The sequence below is a fragment of the Balaenoptera physalus genome (assembly GCF_965194825.1).
Source record: "Balaenoptera physalus genome assembly, chromosome: 21".
NCBI classification, from domain to species: domain Eukaryota; kingdom Metazoa; phylum Chordata; class Mammalia; order Artiodactyla; family Balaenopteridae; genus Balaenoptera; species Balaenoptera physalus.
Window position 1 is genome coordinate 20,281,700 of NC_138902.1, and position 20,139 is coordinate 20,301,838.

General features: G+C 36.8%; 1 long non-coding RNA gene across 1 annotated transcript in view; it reads left to right on the forward strand.

Moving 5' to 3' along the window:
• Positions 1-1,242: 1,242 nt before the first annotated feature.
• The window catches only part of LOC309651753, a 29,984-nt gene continuing 11,087 nt past the window's right edge, over positions 1,243-20,139 (forward strand). Inside the window, exons 1-2 of the long non-coding RNA XR_014258364.1 lie at positions 1,243-4,336; positions 12,632-12,794. This is a non-coding gene — a long non-coding RNA (uncharacterized lncRNA). The remainder of the gene's footprint in view (positions 4,337-12,631; positions 12,795-20,139) is intronic.

The following is a 20,139-nucleotide window of genomic DNA, read 5'->3' on the forward strand; positions in this document are numbered from 1 at the left end:
ATGTTTGATAAATAGTAGTCAGGTGTTCAGGAGCGTTTGTTAACTGACTCCTGGATGGTCAGACCTCTTGGCTGAGTCCCAGGGCAGGATCCTCCCTTCTGAGTTACTTCCATTCTTCTTGCTGGAGACAGGTGGACCCTCCTTGACAAAATGAACATGTGGCCTTAGTGAGCCAAAGGAAGAAGAATTAAACGGTCCCTTATCTCCACTGGCAGGTGGGAAAATTACAATAGCAAAATGGGATAAAACAAATTAAAAACATATCAGAGAGAATGTTTCACTTAATACAGTTCTACTTGACAAACTGTTTCTCCTTCTAGAGGAACACGTTATTTTATGTGACACTAAATGGCAAGAATAAATCAAAAGCATTGTTTAGTTGGGGTAAGGAGAGAAATAAACTTGAATGAATTTAAACTGTAAGTCAAAATGGTACAGATACCCTGATGAATGACCCCGATTTACTCTCAATGGTTTCATTATGCAAATTATGTTATTTGTTTTCTAGCTTTACTCAGAACAAACAGTGATGCCACAATAAAAGCAAATCATTTTCTTATCAAGTGTCTCATCAATGTGACTTAAAATATTACAAAATTACTCTGTCCTGGCCTTCTTTATATTATCCATTGATCATTTAATTTCAAATGTCAATGTGACGCGGTAATATCATCACCAAAGCTTTTTCTTAATAAATACTCTGTGCATAGAGAGGTATCATGGAGGATTAGAGCTTATAGTAAGAAGAGCAAAATGAATGTGATTGTTCTAGTCTTTCTATCATTTAAATAAGTTATATCTTGTTTTGTACCAGTAAGTTTTTATTTCCTATTTTGCCTCCATAGCAACAGTAAAAAGCCAAGTATTCCTGAGTTAATGAAACAGCAAAAGGAAGTGTAATAAAATAAATTGTTCTCTGGAGCCAGATTTCCTTGTATGGTAACTTGCTTCTTCAGTTCAGAAGTCCCTATTTCCCATCCATCCCTTTCCTTCTTGGATTGCCCACCATTTCTCCTCAGTTTTGTTCCCTCTCTCCTCTGCTTAAACTCCTCTCAATTTCGGTACCATGATACTTTTCCTTCCATGTCTCCCTTGCTTCTACTCATAGTTTATTCTGAGAGTAATCACACAGAAAGCAGGATGAAATAGTAATGAATTTAAATAATGAAAAGTGTGATTTTGTCATAAATTGGGAATCACAGTTTACTTTAATCCTCATATAGACAAGTAAGCATCAAAAGGATATGACAGATATATGAAAGAAACATTTCAAATTCAGCAAAATCTATCATTAACTTTTTTCCTCTAAGGATTGGGAAAAGCCTTGGGATTTAACAGTAGGATAGCTCACATTTCAACTATTTAGTAGTGGTTTTACAAGTAAAATCTTCCCTCCCACTGATCTCCACACCCTGACCCACCAAAATGATAAAATGAGAAGAGGCAGAAGGACTTTGGGTCATTGCTGGAAGAAAAAGCATTAACATTAAACCAACGAAACATTAAACCCTTATTTGCTTGACTAGGCACCTGAATGTCGACCTCTCCCTTCCCTGACCTGCTTTTTAGAAAAACGGGTCCTGTTTTCAGAAAACCTAGCTGCTGTCCAATGTCTTGATCCAAACTGAAAAGACCACCCAAAACCAGTACTGGTCAGAAATTGAATTTCTAGAATTATTACTGCCAGCGACTCCTGTTGGCATGGGTCTCAGTGACACGCTGCCTCCTTCCTGACACTGACCTACACCAAGCGTGAGTTCACCCCATTGTGTTGGACTCCGATTTTTGATGACTAGCTGATCAGCTTCACAACTCTGGGCAAGGATCACCCAGGCAATCCTCCTTCCTCACTGACCACTGCCACTGAGTGTCTACCATGCTTCAACACCTATAGCACTTGTGATGATAATACTTACCATTATTTAGTGCTAACTATGTGCCAGGTACCATGCTAAGTGCTTAATGGGCATTATCTAATTCCATCCTCTCAACAATTTTATTAATCCTTTTATTTCCAGATGAGCAAATTGTTGCTTAAAGAAATTAAGAAACTTGCCCACATTCACATTTCATAAGTGATGGAGCTAGAATTTGAACTTAGGTTTATCTGACTCCAGGACCATTACCTATGATCATACAAATTAGAATAGACCTGATAGATGCACTTATATCCCAACGAAACCAGGCCTCCTGGAGCAAAAAGATTATGGCCTATGGTTCCAAATCAATGACCCATAATAGTTCCCCCCTATACCAGCCATTGGGCCATATAAGCATAAAACAAACAGCCTTGTGCTAAAAGACTCTTTAATCTAGCTACGGAGATCAGACAAACAGCTTTGAAAATGCAATGAACTATACAAAATAGCATATGATTAAGGGTCAAATGACCAGTACAGATTAGAAATGCTGTTAGGAGGTAAGAGCAAGAAGAGATTCAATCAAGCTGGGAGGATCAGAAAAGGCTTCCAAGGAAAGACCTGAGCTAGACCTTGAAAAATGGCTCCAATTTTAACAGGAAGAGAAGAGGGAGGAGGATATGAAACCCATCAGCAGATATGAAATTGGGACTGAAATGTCATGATAGCAAATGCAGGAAATGAGCAGGTCACTGCCATCCGATCTGGGCAGAACCAGTTTTTCTCAGCCTGGAAACATCCACCACCAAACTGGGGAAGTTATCCTTCTCAAGCTCCATTAAAGACTTGTAGCCTGATGATGGTTTTATTTTCTTCAGAGTTAATAAAAAGCTTTTATTTGGTGAGACACTGCTTTGTCCTACCATTCACCAAACCCCAATTCAAGTTATTTCAGGATGTTGATTTCTATTTCCTGATGACTCATGCAGTGGCAGCTTGAAGGAATAGGCTTAAAACCTCTAATTGAGACAGCAAAGAAATTGTAAATTAAAACTTTTGTATCTGTATTGGTGCCAAAATTTTATGGGAGAATGAAATACATATATTCATGTTTACATACGTTATGAGCCAGATCAGCTCATTAAATTTTCAAAGTTGAAGAAAACTAAAACTTTTAAAAAATTTTAACTGATTCATTCATCAAAACTTCCAGTTTGATAAATGAGCAGAGGATTTCAGAAAATTGTCTTATGAATGAAAATCTCTCTCTCTTTAGAGGGAGGCATTATTATACTCCTGGTTATTATAAATAAGAGTAATAACTATTGTATTTATTTAAGAAATGGTGATTAAATAATGAGGTGGTATCTTTGTTCCAGCTTTTGTTTTTCCAACTGAGTAAAAATGAGACACAGGAAAATATTTGACTGTGCTTGAGAGTAGAGGATTCAGAAGCAATGCAGGGAATGATCATGTTTGATATTTACAAGATGCTCATGTCCTCAATCATCCTCTAAATATCATGCTTGGCATTGCTGATTAAAGTAAATGACTACAACTAGTAACATCCAGTACTACCTTTGGTCCTGTATACACCTTGGAATGTACAGCTCTGGGTTTTTAGAGAGTGTAATTTTTGACTATCTGGAAATCTCAACACATGAAGAGATCCAGCACTCCTCATTTGCTATAATGTCACAATCAGCTCTACTCCATTTTCTGTCAAATGTCCTGTCATTTCTGTCATTTTCTGTCAAATGCTAATTCAGGCATCAAATATTTATGTGTTTAAATATAGTGAGCAAATATTTGTGCCTGGAAAATAATGAGCTGGATTTTAGTTAATTTGAAAAAATAATGACAAAACAAAAAGGCTATGTGAAGTAGAAGTTGTTCTAATTTCAAGGCATTGAGAAGATTACATTTTTGCTTTTCATCTATATTCATTTCAATGTCCCTCATTGTATGATTCTATGAGTCTTCAGTAAATGACTGTTGAATTGTTTTGCAAATGGAAATCAAACTGGCTGGCTGTAGTCAATCAAGCATTGCTGTGTAGCCAGGTCTCCAACTGAGGCCAGATTTGTTTATCACCGGTTTGTAGGTGGCCCTTGCAGGTATATGCATAAAGGTTTTAGTGTTTTGACTAAGTAAGAAAATGTTTGACTTTACTGTTGTTGTTGTTTGCTTGTTTGTGGTATGACTGGTCGGAGAAGATGAGAGAAGTGGCAAAGATGGCAAAGAGGAGAGCAAGAAATTTTCCACTCTCCCCCTGGTGTGACCCCTGCGGAGGGAAAGGAGCCGACTTCAGGAAAGACTATGGAAACTCTGACCATGACCACTGATGCTTCAGGGCATAAATGACAAAGCCCTTCACAGAGTCAGGCATCTAAAGAATGTCTCTCAGGAACACCAGCGGACCATATGCACAGCAGAAACATTGACATTTTCAGGGAAAGCAGTACCAGCAGAAACAAGTGAGATCTAAATGAGAAGGCAGACATAGTACAATGGGAACAACCTTGTTCCTAGACACAGCTGAGAAACCATCCTCAAATATTCCAGAACTGGCTGAGGGAGATTTTAAGAGGAAGCTGAATTCCTATATAAAGAAGGGCTGGGTTGGGAGGAAGTGGTGGAGAAATGAGTCCATGAGAATGCTCATGCTCTGTTCTTGCAGCAGCGGCTGGCGTTTAGATATTATATAAATATGACATGTGTTTATAAATTTAATGTTAAAATGTCAACATCCCCTCCAAAGAAAGCCAGGCAAAAAGATTTATCCCAGACAAGTTTGTTTGAAGATTAATCTAAGCATGAACTTCTCTCAGCATGAACATCAGCGAACGTAAGTGATGAATATCTGATAGAGTTACTTAATTTTCCTCTACATGATTATTTTTGCAGGACATTATGATTCTTCCATATGCTAAAGAATTGGTTATTCCATTGTCACTTTGGAAAAGTTTCTAAAGGATGTGAAACGTGCTCTCTAACAAAGCTAGGAAGGAGGCAATTATTCACAACCTGTCCCAACTATTGCTGTATCCAGTATTAATGCAGTTAAAGTGACTATAAGCAATTGTCTCTTAATACTTTTTTTAATGTATTTTCTTAGTATTTTTCATGTTGCTACTCTAGAATTTTCATTCACCTACTACAATTTACTAGCATCTTACTTAATGAAAGACTAAATGTTGTTCAACCAAATTGGGAACAAGGGAAGGATGTCTGTTCCCAGCACTTCTATTCCAATCTACTGCAGCTCTAAGCCATTGCAATATGGCAACAAAGGGAAATAAAAGGCATGCTGATTGGAAATAAAGAAGTAAAACTTTTGTATTCATGGACAATATGATCATGAACATAGAAAATTCTAAGGAATTTACTGAGAAAACCCACTATGACTAATTAGTGAGTTTATTAGCAAAGGGTCAGAATACAAGGCCAATCTACAAAATCAATAACTGTACTTCTATATACTAGCAATAAATATTCTAAATAAGAACTTAAGTATACCATTTAAAAGAGCATCAAAAATGCATCAAATACTTACGGACAAATGTGTTCAAATGTGTTTAGGGCTTGTACACTGAAAACTACAAAATATTGCTAACTGAAATTAAAGAAGACCTAAATAAATAGAGAGGTATAACATATCTAATGGATTAGAGGATTCAAGATTGTTAATATATCCATTCTCCCTAAATTTATCTATAGATACAACAAAATCCCAGTCAAAGACAGTAGGGATCTTTTTTAGTAGAAGTTCATAAGAAAATGTTAAAATTTATCATTCGTGGTGGATGCTATGAAGTACCACCCATACTCCCTTTCAGAAATAAAGGAATTCTGCTCTTTAGCCACTGGTAGTGCCAACTGTAAACAGTCCTCAGAGGCCAGTCCCATTTGGGATTGGCTAAGCAAAAGAAAACTGTTTCAGCAAGGCCACAGCCCCTTCCCAGGGCTGCCTGTATTCAGCAACTGATAGACATAGAGGTTTAAGGGCCTGGCCTTCTTATTCCAACTCAAGACCACTTGAAAGTGATTCCATCTTCTAAATTCCTTGCAACCTCAGTTAAAACATTCCATTGTAACTGCATTGCAGGTTACTTCTCTCTCTGACGAACCCTGTTTCTTTCTCTTCCTTTCCGTAAGTGTTGAACCCCAAAGCATTCCCTAATAAACCTCCTGAATGCTCATTTCTATCTTAGAGTCTGCTTTCTGGGGCATCCCACCTGTGACAGAGTCAAGGTATAGGAGTCACATGAACCCCGGGCCCAATTCATCCCAAGCAATGACTGCCTAAATTAGAGTGGTCCAAAAATAGAATACTCTGCTCTGAAAAGAGCAGTCATTTTCTTAGCATGGAAAGATCTCAAAATGATTGGAAGACATGTTGTAGAGAACTTCTGATTTAGTAAAAGATTTAAATATATAACTAAAAAGCCTCTTCCGATTTAAAAAGCCTTCAGTTCATTATATCTCAACTAGTTTTTTGACCTGGGACAAATCATTTGTTCACTTGAAGCTGTTTCCTTTTTGGAAAAATAAGGGTGTTAGATGAACACTGAAGTCACTGGTAGCCTCCCGTGATTTTACAATTCATAATGTCTTTTTATAACAAGTTTTTAAGAAAGGGAGGGCTAGTATGATCCCAGTTTCATAGAAAATGAAGAGCAGGCATGAAAGATTTAGACCCATGGCTACTATAGCATAAAGAGAATGCAGACCACTCTCTGCTAAATTGCTGATTTTCTTTGAGAAGCTCCAAGTTCCTCCAAAAAGTGTGTTTGCTTATCATAATTGGTTCTAGTTTAATTACTTCCTTAAAGTCACCAAACTTACTCATAACTTATTCTCTTTAAATTTCATGCCAACACCTTATCCTCAAGCCAACTGATAAACGAAACCATCAATTTGTTTGCTGAAAAGTTTTCTGGTGCTCAGCTAGAAAGTTCAGGAAGTCTTTTATTTCCTGATATTGAGAAGAACCATATACTTACCAAAAGAGAAAGGAAGACACACACACACACACACACACACACACTTTCTTATTACTTTTTAATCCAAAGTCCTTAAAGTCAATGATGCTGGTAACAGGATATTACACTAATGATAATATTAGCATTAGATAATATTAATATTTTTGAAAAGTGCTTTATATTTCATAAATAACTTTCATGTGCATTCCTATATTTACAAGTAGAGAAGTAATGCCCAAAAAGTAGTAGTAATAATTATTATTATGGCCACTAAGGAAAGAATAGAAGAATTAAATTACCCTATAGCATAAAATATTCAGATGAGGCAATGGAAATAGTGACGGTCACATGGAATATTATCTAATACCTTTCTCTGAAGGATTTTTTAAATTGGAAGAGAAAAGAGTCACGTGTGACAATGAGGATCTGAGGAGGGTATCTATGGAGGCAAACATCCACTGAACAATCTATTAAGTTTCCTAGAATAGAATCACACACCCACCAACACTTCACAGATTATTTAAATGTTGATATGTCAGAGGATCAGCCCAGAAAAGGTTTTGTGAATTTTTCTTACTAGACCATCGAATACAGTAAGAATCCCCTATTAAATTCCAGGGATGTTTTGTAAAGTACACCAACAAAGCAGCCAATATTGCAGCTTTCTTTAACCAGCCTTCCAAATCATCACATGGCATCTTTGTATTTGAGCCTCATCAGCAAAGTTCCTTTGGGATCATTAGTAAACGTCTCTCATCAATTTCAATTACTTAGGGATATATTCAGAAGACAATAAAATGCAAACAAATCACATCTCATACTTTAAAAACACTGCTTGGATATGTCTACCTTCTCTGCAAAAATATTTTTATTGTTTTGCATCTTCATTTGGTTGAATGACAGAAAACATTCCAATTGGCGAATCAATGAGAAAATTGTCCAACACCTATTCTCCATTTCAATATTCTCTGAGACTAAAAATACACAGATACAGCCCTAGATTTATTTTTCTAGAATGTGAAAACATAGGATGAAAATACAGAATGCCTAAGCGTAACTAAAAACGATAGCCCAAAGTAGCTGCTAGCTGATTAATGTTAATTCTGGCTACCACCCTTATGCTTTGTGAGTTGTGGTTTAGAAACAGAAGCAAAGCCCCAAACAAAACAATACATGTAGGATGTTAAAGAGGCTACTGAATTTTGCTATTTTTGTTTAAGGAAAACTATCTTAGGGAGTGAAGGGTAATCTGAGCTCAGGATGGTGGGCTGAGAGCAGCGCGCTGCCTCCGCTCCTGGCACAAATCCCTTTACAAGCCAGAAAACAAAATAAATGAATTCATCTCAACAGTAGAAAACAAAGGAGACACTACAAGCACTCCAGAAAGTAGAGGACTGGATTGAAGAAGGAGACCACAGCCTAAGATGCAACTAAGAGAAGGAAGCTGCAAAGAACAGGGGAAGCACGGTTGCCCCCATGTCTGAGGATGGCAGACACTAGGAGCAGGAGAGGGTCCAGAACACACATAACTTCCTACTCTGCCCTGCTCTCCTGAACCCGCCCAAGGGCCAGGCAAGAGAAACAAGAAACTCCTCCTTCAGGTAAGTGAGAGTCGGTGGAGAGACAGGATGGTGTTCCAGGCAACTCTCAACACCCAGGAGAACAGTGAGCCCTAGACAGAGTTCTATCTGCTTATGATCTCACTCAAAAACGGGTCCTCACTCTGCTGTACCGCAAGAGACTAACACAACATTGTAAAGCAACTATACTCCAATAAAAATTAATTTAAAAAAAACAAAAAACTGGTCCTGCTTCTCCCATCAAGCACGCTGCAAAAACAGATACAGCATTCTCTGAGTTTAAGAGAGAATTTCAGTTACAAAGATGTGCAAGACTCATCAAATATTTAAAGAAAGCCAACACCATGAAAGTGCAATAGAAAATTCAAAAAAAAAGAGAAGAAATTTACATGCAAAGAAGGAAAATTGATAGTGTGAGCAGGCCAGGACTTTTGATCATTATAGATAATATTCCAACAAAAGATTCAAGAGAATATTTCATCCTAAAATAAAATCAACAAGACGTGGAGGAGATTGAAATTTTGCCTACAGAAATAAAAACTAACCAGATGAATAAATATAGGATATCCAACTTACAGAAGTTACAGGAGAAGAGAAAAAGATTGACATTATTTACTGCTTGCAAATGCTGTCTGAAATAATTACTAGAGGATGCAAAGAATGGGAGATGGGGAGAGAGGGGAAAGAAAGAAAAGGAAAAGGAACGATTAAAAATACATGAAGAAAGAGTGGAATTCAAAGAGTAATGATGAACAATAACAACAACAAAAGAACATTTAGAGTTGTCTAAATGTGTTGCTAGAACAATAAAACCACAGCAACTATCAAACTAAAATTCCAAACTATATAAAAATGACAAATGCATAGAGGTACCTGTCTAAATAATGGGGAAGATTGCAACTCTGAAGAATTAAATACATGTTTGTACAAGAGAAATATAGACATAATTACTCAGAATTATCTTCCAAACAGAGTGAGGGAAAAAAAAAAAATCAAAGTAACAAAAGGCTGGAAAGGAGGTAAAAAGAGAAATATATAGCAAGTGAGGTAAATAGAAAACAAAATAAAATTTCCAGAAAAAGTTAAATGAATTGTTAGTTATAATACATATGCCAGGGTTAAACTCATCTATTAAAAGATAGCAACTCACAGATTAGGTTAAAAAAAAACAAAAAAACTTTCTTTATAAACTGTCCATAGAGACATCCTTAAATGTCCTTAAAATGAAAGCACACAGGAAAATCTAAAATAACAATGTGGAAAAGTACACATTAGGCAAATTACAGAAGAATATAAGACAAAGGAACATTTAATGTGAAAATATTAAATGATTCCTTAAAAAAAGGAGGACTCCAGTAAGAAGCCACAATAGTTATAAATCTATAAATAGTTAATAAAATAGCTTTGAAATTTATATAATGAAAAACTGTATAAATACAAAGAGATATGAACAATAAAAAATCTTAAAGGAAGATGCTAACAAAGCTGTCTCAAAATCGGACAAAACAAGGAGTCAAAACAAAATTAATTAGAACAAATAAAATATTACACATGAAATTCAAAGTCTATACACTTTTTTTCAAACACACATTGACAAAGTTTACCATGTATTATTAAGCCACAAAGGAAATTTCAACGAATTCTGTAAAGTGTAAATCATAGCAATCACCAAGGATAATGCAAAAAAGAAAAAAAAGAAATTAATAACCTTAACAAAAAACATTAGCACAGCCCTCCCACTGAAAAAATTATTAAATAACTGGAATTGTTAATCACATTCAAAATTATTCTTAGGTCAAGGGGGAAACAAAATGAAAATTATAAACTATACAGAAGTATTGAAGAGTGTGAGAATGAGAACATGAGGCTACACCCACAGTGTTACATCAAAGCAGTATTTTAAAAAAGAGAGACTGAAAATTGTTGAACTAAGCTTTCAACTAGATTTTAAAACTCTCAGAAAATTAGGGCAGAAATAATTGAGGTTAAAAAAGAGATTAATGGGATTAGAAAATAAGAAAATTTAGCAATAAAACCAAAAGGTGATTTTTGGAACGATCAACCATTTTTAAAACTTTGGGATGTATAATTTCAAAAAAGCGATAAAATATAAATTAACAATGTTGTGAACAAAAAGTAGAAATACAGGGAATGACTTTAAACTTTTATAAAAAATACTATATTACTTATCTAGATGAAAATAGACACTTTTAAGAAAATTTAAATTTTCAAAATTGGCTCTATAAAAAATAGAAAATAAATATAGATTTAGAATAAATTGAAACGTCAGCTGAAGAACTATCTTAAAAATTGTACAAGATCCAGATGGATTTACAGATAAATTTCATAAACTTTCAAGAAATAAATAATTCCAATTTATACCAATTATTTCAAAACATATAATAAGTGAAAGAAGACAATCTGAAAAGGCTACATACTGTGTGATTCCAACTAAATGACCTTCTCGAAAAGGCAAAACTATGGAGACAGTAAAAATCATGGTTGCCAGGGGTTAAGGCATGGAGTAGGAATAAAGAGGCAGAACATAGAAGATTTTAAGGACAGTAAAAATACTTTGTGTGATACCGTAATGATGGATACATGTCATTATACATTTGTCCAAACCCATGGAATATACAACACCAAGAAGGAACCCTAAGGTACACTATGGACTTTGGGTAATTATGATGTGTCAATGTAGGTTCATCAATGATAACAAAATGTACAGTTCTGGTGGGGATGTTGATAACGGGGGAGTCTATGCATATGTGGGCATGGGAGTATATAGGAAATCTCTGTACCTTCCCCTCAATTTTGCTATGGACCTTAAACTGCTCTAAAAAAGTAATGCCAATAAAATTTAATTAATTTAAAAGTACATAATATGCTTCCTAGCTCATTCCTCAAAGATCACATAACACTAATATCAAAACCAGTAAAAGATAGTATCAGAAAAGGCAACTATGGGTCATTTTCACTGACAAACATATAAACAAAATTTGTAACTTAGCTTACTCAATACTGAAGTATATTAAAATAATAATAATGTATTATAAAATATACATATATATAATAATTTTACATAAACTATATCTCACTATGCTCCAGGAACCTGAATGACTACAGAGTCATTCAGTGAGGGTCCACTTAAGATACAGAATAGAAACTGCAACAGTCATTTTTACAGATATGATTTAATATAAAGAACTGTTAACCAGCCAGATATTGAAGAACTGAAAAGACAAAAAGGAATACTAAAGTATCATGGGATAGGAAGCTGTAGGAACCAGCTACCACCCTTAGGGCAGAGAGAACAGACACAAGGTTAGAATTATTATAATTTAGAAGCTGAGTGACTTCTCAGAGCTAGAGCCCAGATCTCTCAGAATGGGTGCTTGCCAGCTAGTGCTGGTACTGAAGTACAGTAAAACTAGTTCTAGGAACGTTGTCAGAACTACAAGCTGGACCCAACTGTTGCTACTGAAACACGCTATCATTGCTGGGATGGAAAATAAATGCTGAGATGTCACTGAAAGGAGCAGGAAGCAAACAGGAGAAACTGTGCTCCTTCTCCCTCCTTCAGCCTTCTAGTCTGCCTCTAGCATCTCCTAATTAGGAGAGCTTAACAGGTAGTTGGCTGGCATAAGAGAAATGTGATTTACAGAGTCCTGGGCCTGGCATCACAGACAGAGGACACAAGGGTGGGACTGAAAGTAAGGCAATAGTTTAATGCCAGCCTATGTACATCTGTACATACACTGATGGTCCCACTGTATTTCCCATAGCCTGGATTTCCCCTTTACGTCCAAATCAAAGAGGTTTTATTTGTTTTATTGCTCTTTATCATTATACACTAAAACATTAAGGAATAAGAACAATAGCCCAATTGAGATAACTTTGATAGTTATAGTCTATATAAATATTTTTATAAAACTCAGAATGTGAACTGTAGTTTTCTTCACTTATACTGCATACCTTGATTTGATTACATTTATTTTAATTTCACCCTTCATTGGTTCAGTTATTCAAATAATTCATGCAAGCGTTTCTTAAAAAACTCATTTTTAATAAGGTCTTTTTGTGTGTTTATATCAGGTAAGTGGTTTAGTTCAAACTGTATTTACATTAACATACTCTTGAGGGGCTTTTTGAGAATTGTGTGACTTTTTTAACTAGTTGGTGTGTTTTTCCTTTTTCTCCTGTTTAGCTAGTTCCTTGGAATGTGGAGGAGTAAGGTCCCTGGATAGAGAGGAAAGCAAAGAGTGACTGGAGATTCTGATTCACAATGGAGTTAAGTCTGCTTATCCAGTGGCCTCTGAGCTTTCCTTCTGCACCTACAGGGACCTGTTTCTAACACTTGGCCAGACAAGGTAACTCTCTATCATTCAGTCACTCTCCATTTTGCAATAAACTCAATCTCATCCCACTTTCACCCTCCCCATTACTAGTCCTCACTTTGCCTCCCTCTTTCTCTGCCCACTGAGATGGTGGCCATAAACTATAATTATCACTGTAGCATTAAAAAAAAAAAAGAATGCTGAACCAAAATATTTGTAGTCTTTCTTCAACTCTCATCTCCTTTGAATTATCTCCTTCCTCTGCTGCCATTTACAGCAAAGTTTATCTACAGAACTGTCTATATAAACTTTTCAATCTTTCTCCTCATATTTATTCTGTCTGTCTTAAAATTTGTATTATTATGAAATAGTTTGTATTTGAAAAGAATGCACGTTTCACTGAGGAAAATATACAAATGGCCAATAAACCCATGAGAAGATGCTCAACATCCTTAGCAAGCAGAGAAATGCAAATCAAAACCACGGTGTGATACCACTTCACATCTACGAGGATGGCCATAATCAAAACTACAGATAATAACAAGTGTCCGTGAGGATGTGGAGAAATTGAAATCCTGCTGGTGGGAATATAAAATGGTGTAGCCACTTTTAAAAAAATAGTCCAGCAGTTCCTCGGATTAAACGTAGAGTTACCAAATGTTCTAGTAATTCTAGTCCTAGGTATAGACACAACAGAAATGAAAGTATATGTCCACACATTGACGTACAAAACTTGTACATCAATGTATATAGCAGCCAAATTAACAGCCAAAAAATGGAAACAATCAAATGTCTATCAAGTGATGAATGGAAGAAGATGGCGGAGTAGAAGGACGTGCTCTCACTCCCTCTTGTGAGAGCACCAGAATCACAACTAACTGCTGAAAAATCATCGACAGGAAGACACTGGAACTCACCAAAAAAGATACCCCGCATCCAAAGACAAAGGAGAAGCCACAATGAGACAGTAGGAGGGGTGCAATCACAATAAAATCAAATCCCATAACTGCTGGGTGGGTGACTCACAAACTGGAGAACACTTATACCACAGAATTCACCCAGTGGAGTGGAGGTTATGAGCCCCACGTCAGGCTTCCCAACCTGGGGGTCCAACGACGGGAGGAGGAATGCCCAGAGAATCACACTTTGAAGGCTAGCGGGATTTGATTGCAGGACTTCAACAGGACTGAGGAACAGAGACTCCACTCTTGGGGAGCACACACAAAGTAGTGTGTGCATGGGACCCAAGGGGAAGGAGCAGTGACCCCACAGGAGACTGAACCAGACCTACCTGCTAGTGTTGGAGGGTCTCCTGCAGAGGCGGGGGGTGGCTGTGGCTCACTGAGGGGACAAGGACACTGGCAGCAGAGGTTCTGGGAAGTGCTCCTTGGCATAAGCCAACCCAGAGTCTGCCATCAGCCCCACTAAAGAGCCTGTACACTCCAGTGCTGGGTTGCCTCAGGCCAAACAACCAACAGGGAGAGAACTCAGCCCCACCCATCAGCAGACAAGCAGATTAAAGTTTTACTGAGCTTTGCCCACCAGAGCAACACCCAGCTCTACCCACCACCAGTCCCTCCCATCAGGAAGCTTGCAGACAGCAGAAGCAAGAAGAACTACAATCCTGCAGCCTGGGTAACAAAAACCACATTCACAGAAAGATATACAAAATGAAAAGGCAGAGGGCTATGTACCAGATGAAGGAACAAGATAAAACCCCAGAAAAACAACTAAATGAAGTGGACATAGGCAACCTTCCAGAAAAAGAATTCAGAATAATGATAGTGAAGATGATCCAGGACCTCGGAAAAAGAATGGAGGCAAAGATTGAGAAGATGCAAGAAATGTTTAACAAAGACCTAGAAGAATTAAAGAACAAACAAACAGAGATGAACAATACAGTAAGTGAAATGAAAAATACACTAGAAGGAATCAATACCAGAATAACTGAGACAGAAGAACGGATCAGTGACCTGGAAAACAGAATGGGGGAATTCACTACCATGGAACAGAATAAAGAAAAAAGAATGAAAAGAAATGAAGACAGCCTAAGAGACCTCTGGGACAACAGAAAACGCAACAACATTCGCACTATAGGGGTCCCAGAGAAGAGAGAGAGAAAGGACCCGAAAAAATATTTGAAGAGATTATAGTTGAAAACTTCCCTAATATAGGAAAGGAATTAGCCACCCAAGTCCAGGAAGTGCAGAGAGTCCCAGGCAGGATAAACCCAAGGAGAAACATGCCAAGACACACAGTAATCAAACTGACAAAAATTAAAGACAAAGAAAAATGATTAAAAGAAACAAGGGGAAAATGACAAATAACATAAAAGAGAACTCCCATAAGGTTAACAGCTGATTTCTCAGCAGAAACTCTATTAGCCAGAAGGGAGTGGCATGATATATTTAAAGTGATGAAAGGGAAGAACCTACAATCAAGATTATTCTACCCAGCAAGGATCTCATTCAGATTCAACGGAGAAATCAAAAGCTTTTCAGACAAGCAAAAGCTAAGAATTCAGCACCACCAAACCAGCTCTACAACAAATGCTAAAGGAACTTCTCTAAGTGGGAAACACAGAGAAGAAAAGGACCCTCAAAAACAAACCCAAAACAATTAAGAAAATGGTCATAGGAACATGCATATCGATAATTACCTTAAATGTGAATGGATTAAATGCTCCACTCAAAAGACACAGGCTTGCTGAATGGACACAAAAACAAGACCCGTATATATGCTGTCTACAAGAGACCCACTTCAGACCTAGGGACACATACAGACTGAAAGTAAGGGGATGGAAAAAGATATTCCATGCAAATGGAAATCAAAAGAAAGCTGGAGTAGCAATACTCATATCAAATAAAATAGACTTTAAAATAAAGAATGTTACAAGAGACAAGGAAGGACACTACATAATGATCAAGGGATCAGTCCAAGAAGAAGATATAACAATTATAAATATATATGCACCCAACATAGGAGCACCTCAATACATAAGGCAAATGCTAACAGCTATAAAAGAGGAAATCGACAGTAACACAATAATAGTTGGGGACTTTAACACCTCCCTTAAACCAATGGACAGATCATCCAGACAGAAAATTAATAAGGAAACACAAGCTTTAAATGACACAACAGACCAGATAGATTTAACTGATATTTATAGGACATTCCATCCGAAAACAGATTATACTTTCTTCTCAAGTGCACACGGAATATTCTCCAGGATAGATCACATCTTGGGTCACAAATCAAGCCTCAGTAAATTTAAGAAAACTGAAATCATATCAAGCATCTTTTCCAACCACAATGCTATGAGATTAGAAATCAATTACAGGGGAAAAAACATAAAAAACACAAATACATGGAGGCTAAACAAAACGTTACTAAATAACCAAGAGATCACTGAAGAAATCAAAAACTACCTAGAGACAAATGAGAACGAAAACACAACGATCTAAAACCTATGGGATGCAGCAAAAGCAGTTCTAAGAGGGAAGTTTATAGCAATACAATCCTACCTCAAGAAACAAGAAAAATCTCAAGTAAACAATCTAATCTTATACCTAAAGGAACTAGAGAAAGAAGAACAAACAAAACCCAAAGTCAGTAGAAGGAAAGAAATCATAAAGATCAGAGCAGAAATAAATGAAATAGAAACAAAGAAAACAATAGCAAAGATCAATAAAACTAAAAGCTGGTTCTTTGAGAAGATAACCAAAATTGATAAATCTTCAGCCAGACTGATCAAGAAAAAGAGGGAGAGGACTCAAATCAATAACATTAGAAATGAAAGAGAAGAAGTTATAATGGACACTGCAGAAATACAAAGCATCATAAGAGACTACTACAAGCAACTCTATGCCAATAAAATGGACAACCTGGAAGAAATGGACAAATTCTTAGAAAACTATAACCTTCCAAGACTGAACCAGGAAGAAATAGAAGACATGAACAAACCAATCACAAGTAATGAAATTGAAACTGTGATTAAAAATCTTCCAACAAACAAAAGTCCAGGACCAGATGGCTTCACAGGTGAATTCTATCAAACATTTAGAGAAGAGCTAACACCCATCCTTCTCAAACTCTTCCAAAAAATTGCAGAGGAAGGAACACTCCCAAACTCATTCTACGAGGCCACCATCACCCTGATACCAAAACGAGACAAAGATGCTACAAAGAAAGAAAATTACAGACCAACATCACTGATGAATATAGATGCAAATATCCTCAACAAAATAGTAGCAAACAGAATCCAACAACACATTAAAAGGATCATACACCATGATCAAGTGGGATTTATCCCAGGGATGCAAGGTTTCTTCAATATATGCAAATCAATCAATATGATACACCATATTAACAAACTGAAGAATAAAAACCATATGATCGGGCTTCCCTGGTGGCGCAGTGGTTGGGAGTCTGCCTGCCGATGCAGGGGACAGGGGTTCGAGTCCTGGTCTGGGAGGATCCCACATGCCGCGGAGCAGCTGGGCCCGTGAGCCACAACTACTGAGCCTGCGCGTCTGGAGCCTGTGCTCTGCAACAAGAGAGGCCGCGATAGTGAGAGGCCCGCGCACCGCGATGAAGAGTGGCCCCCACTTGCCACAACTGGAGAAAGCCCTCGCACAGAAACAAAGACCCAACACAGCCATAAATAAATAAATAAAAATTAAGTGAAACTCTTTAAAAAAAAAAAAAATTAAGTGGAGCTTTAGAAAAGAAAGAATATTATAAAAAAAAAACAAACCATATGATCATCTCAATAGACGCAGAAAAAGCTTTTGACAAAATTCAACACCCATTTATGATAAAAACCCTGCAGAAAGTAGGCATAGAGGGAACTTTCCTCAACATAATAAAGGCCATATATGACAAACCCACAGCCAACATCGTCCTCAATGGTGAAAAACTGAAATCATTTCCACTAAGATCAGGAACAAGACAAGGATGTCCACTCTCACTGCTATTATTCAACATAGTTTTAGAAGTCCTAGCCACGGCAATCAGAGAAGAAAAAGAAATAAAAGGAATAAAAATTGGAAAAGAAGTAAAACTGTCACTGTTTGCAGATGACATGATTCTATATGTAGAGAATCCTAAAGATGCCACCAGAAAACTACTAGAGTTAATCAATGAATGTGGTAAAGTTGCAGGATACAAAATTAATGCACAGAAATCTCTTGCATTCCTATACACTAACAATGAAAGATCAGAAAGAGAAATTAAGGAAACAATCGCATTCACCACTGCAACAAAAAGAATAAAATACCAAGGAATAAACCTACCTAAGGAGGTAAAAGACCTGTACTCAGCAAACTATAAAACACTGATGAAAGAAATCAAAGATGACACAAAAAGTTGAAGAGATATACCATGTTCTTGGATTGGAAGAATCAATATTGTGAAAATGACTATACTACCCAAAGCAATCTACAGATTCAGTGCAATCCCTATCACATTACCAATGGCATTTTTTACAGAATTAGAACAAAAATCTTAAAATTTATATGGAGACACAAAAGACCCCGAATAGCCAAAGCAATCTTGAGGGAAAAAAACGGAGCTGCAGGAATCAGACTCCCTGACTTCAGATTATACTACAAAGCTACAGTAATCAAGACAGTATGGTACTGGCACAAAAACAGAAATATAGATCAATGGTACAGGATAGAAAGCCCAGAGATACACCCATGCACCTATGGTCAACTAATCTGTGACAAAGCAGGCAAGGATATACAATGGAGAAAAGACAGTCTCTTCAATAAGTGGTGCTGGGAAAACTGGATAGCTACATGTAAAAGAATGAAATTAGAATGCTCCCTAACACCACACACAAAAATAAACTCAAAATGGATTAAAGACGTAAATGTAAGAAAGACCGGACACTATAAAACTCGTAGAGGGAAACATAGGAAGAACACTCTTTGACATAAATCACAGCAAGATCTTTTTTGACCCACCCCCTAGAGCAATGGAAATAAAAACAAAAATAAACAAATGGGACCTAATGAAACTTAAAAGGTTTTGCACAGCAAAGGAACTCATAAACAAGACGAAAAGACAGCTCTCAGAATGGGAGAAAATATTTGCAAATGAATCAACAGACAAAGGATTAATCTCTAAAATATATAAGAAGCTCATGCAGCTCATGCAGCTCAATATTAAAAAAACAAACAACTCAATCAAAAAATGGGCAGAAGTCCTAAATAGACATTTCTCCAAAGAAGACATACAGATGGCCAAGAGGCACGTGAAAAGCTGTTCAAAATCACTAATTATTAGAGAAATGCAAATCAAAACTACAATGAGGTATCACCTCACACCAGTTAGAATGGCCATCATCAAAAAATCTACAAACAACGAATGCTGGAGAGGGTGTGGAGAAAAGGGAACCCTCTTGCACTGTTGGTGGGAATGTAAATTGATACAGCCACTATGGAGAACAGTATGGAGGTTCCTTAAAAAACTAAAAATAGAATTACCGTATGACCCAGCAATCCCACTACTGGGCACATACCCAGAGAAAACCATAATTCAAAAAGAGTCATGTACCACAATGTTCATTGCAGCTCTATTTACAATAGCCAGGTCATGGAAGCAACCTAAATGTCCATCAACAGACGAATGGATAAAGAAGATGCGGTACATATATACAATGGAATATTACTCAGCCATAAAAGGAACAAAATTGGGTCACTTGCAGAGATGTGGATGGACCTAGAGTCTGTCATACAGAGTGAAGTAAGTCAGAAAGAAAAAATCAAATATCGTATATTAACGCATATATGTGGAATCTAGAAAAATGGTACAGATGAACTGGTTTGCAAGGCAGAAATAGAGACACAGATGTAGAGAACAAACGTATGGACACCGTGGGGGGAAAGCAGGGGTAAGCGGGTGGTGGGATGAATTGGGACATTGGGATCGACATGTATACACTAATATGTATAAAATAGGTAACTAATAAGAACCTGCTGTATTAAAAAAATAAATGAAATAAAATTCAAATAAAAAAAAAGAATTAAATACTGATACGTATTACAACATGAGTGAAACTTGAAAATATTATACTAAATGAAAAGAACCAGACACAAAGACCACATATTATATGGTTCTATTTATACGAAATGTCCCAAACAGGCAAATCTAAAGAGACAGAAAGTAAACTAGTGGTCACATAGGGTTGGGGGCGTTGGAAATAGGAATGGCTGCCAATGAGTATCAGGTTTCTTTTGGGGGTGCTAAAAATGCTCTAAAATACATTGTGGTGATGGTTACACAATTGTGAATAAACTAAAAACCATTGAGTTGTACACTTTAAATGGGTGGACTGCATGGTATGTGAATTATATCTCTACAAAGCAGTTTT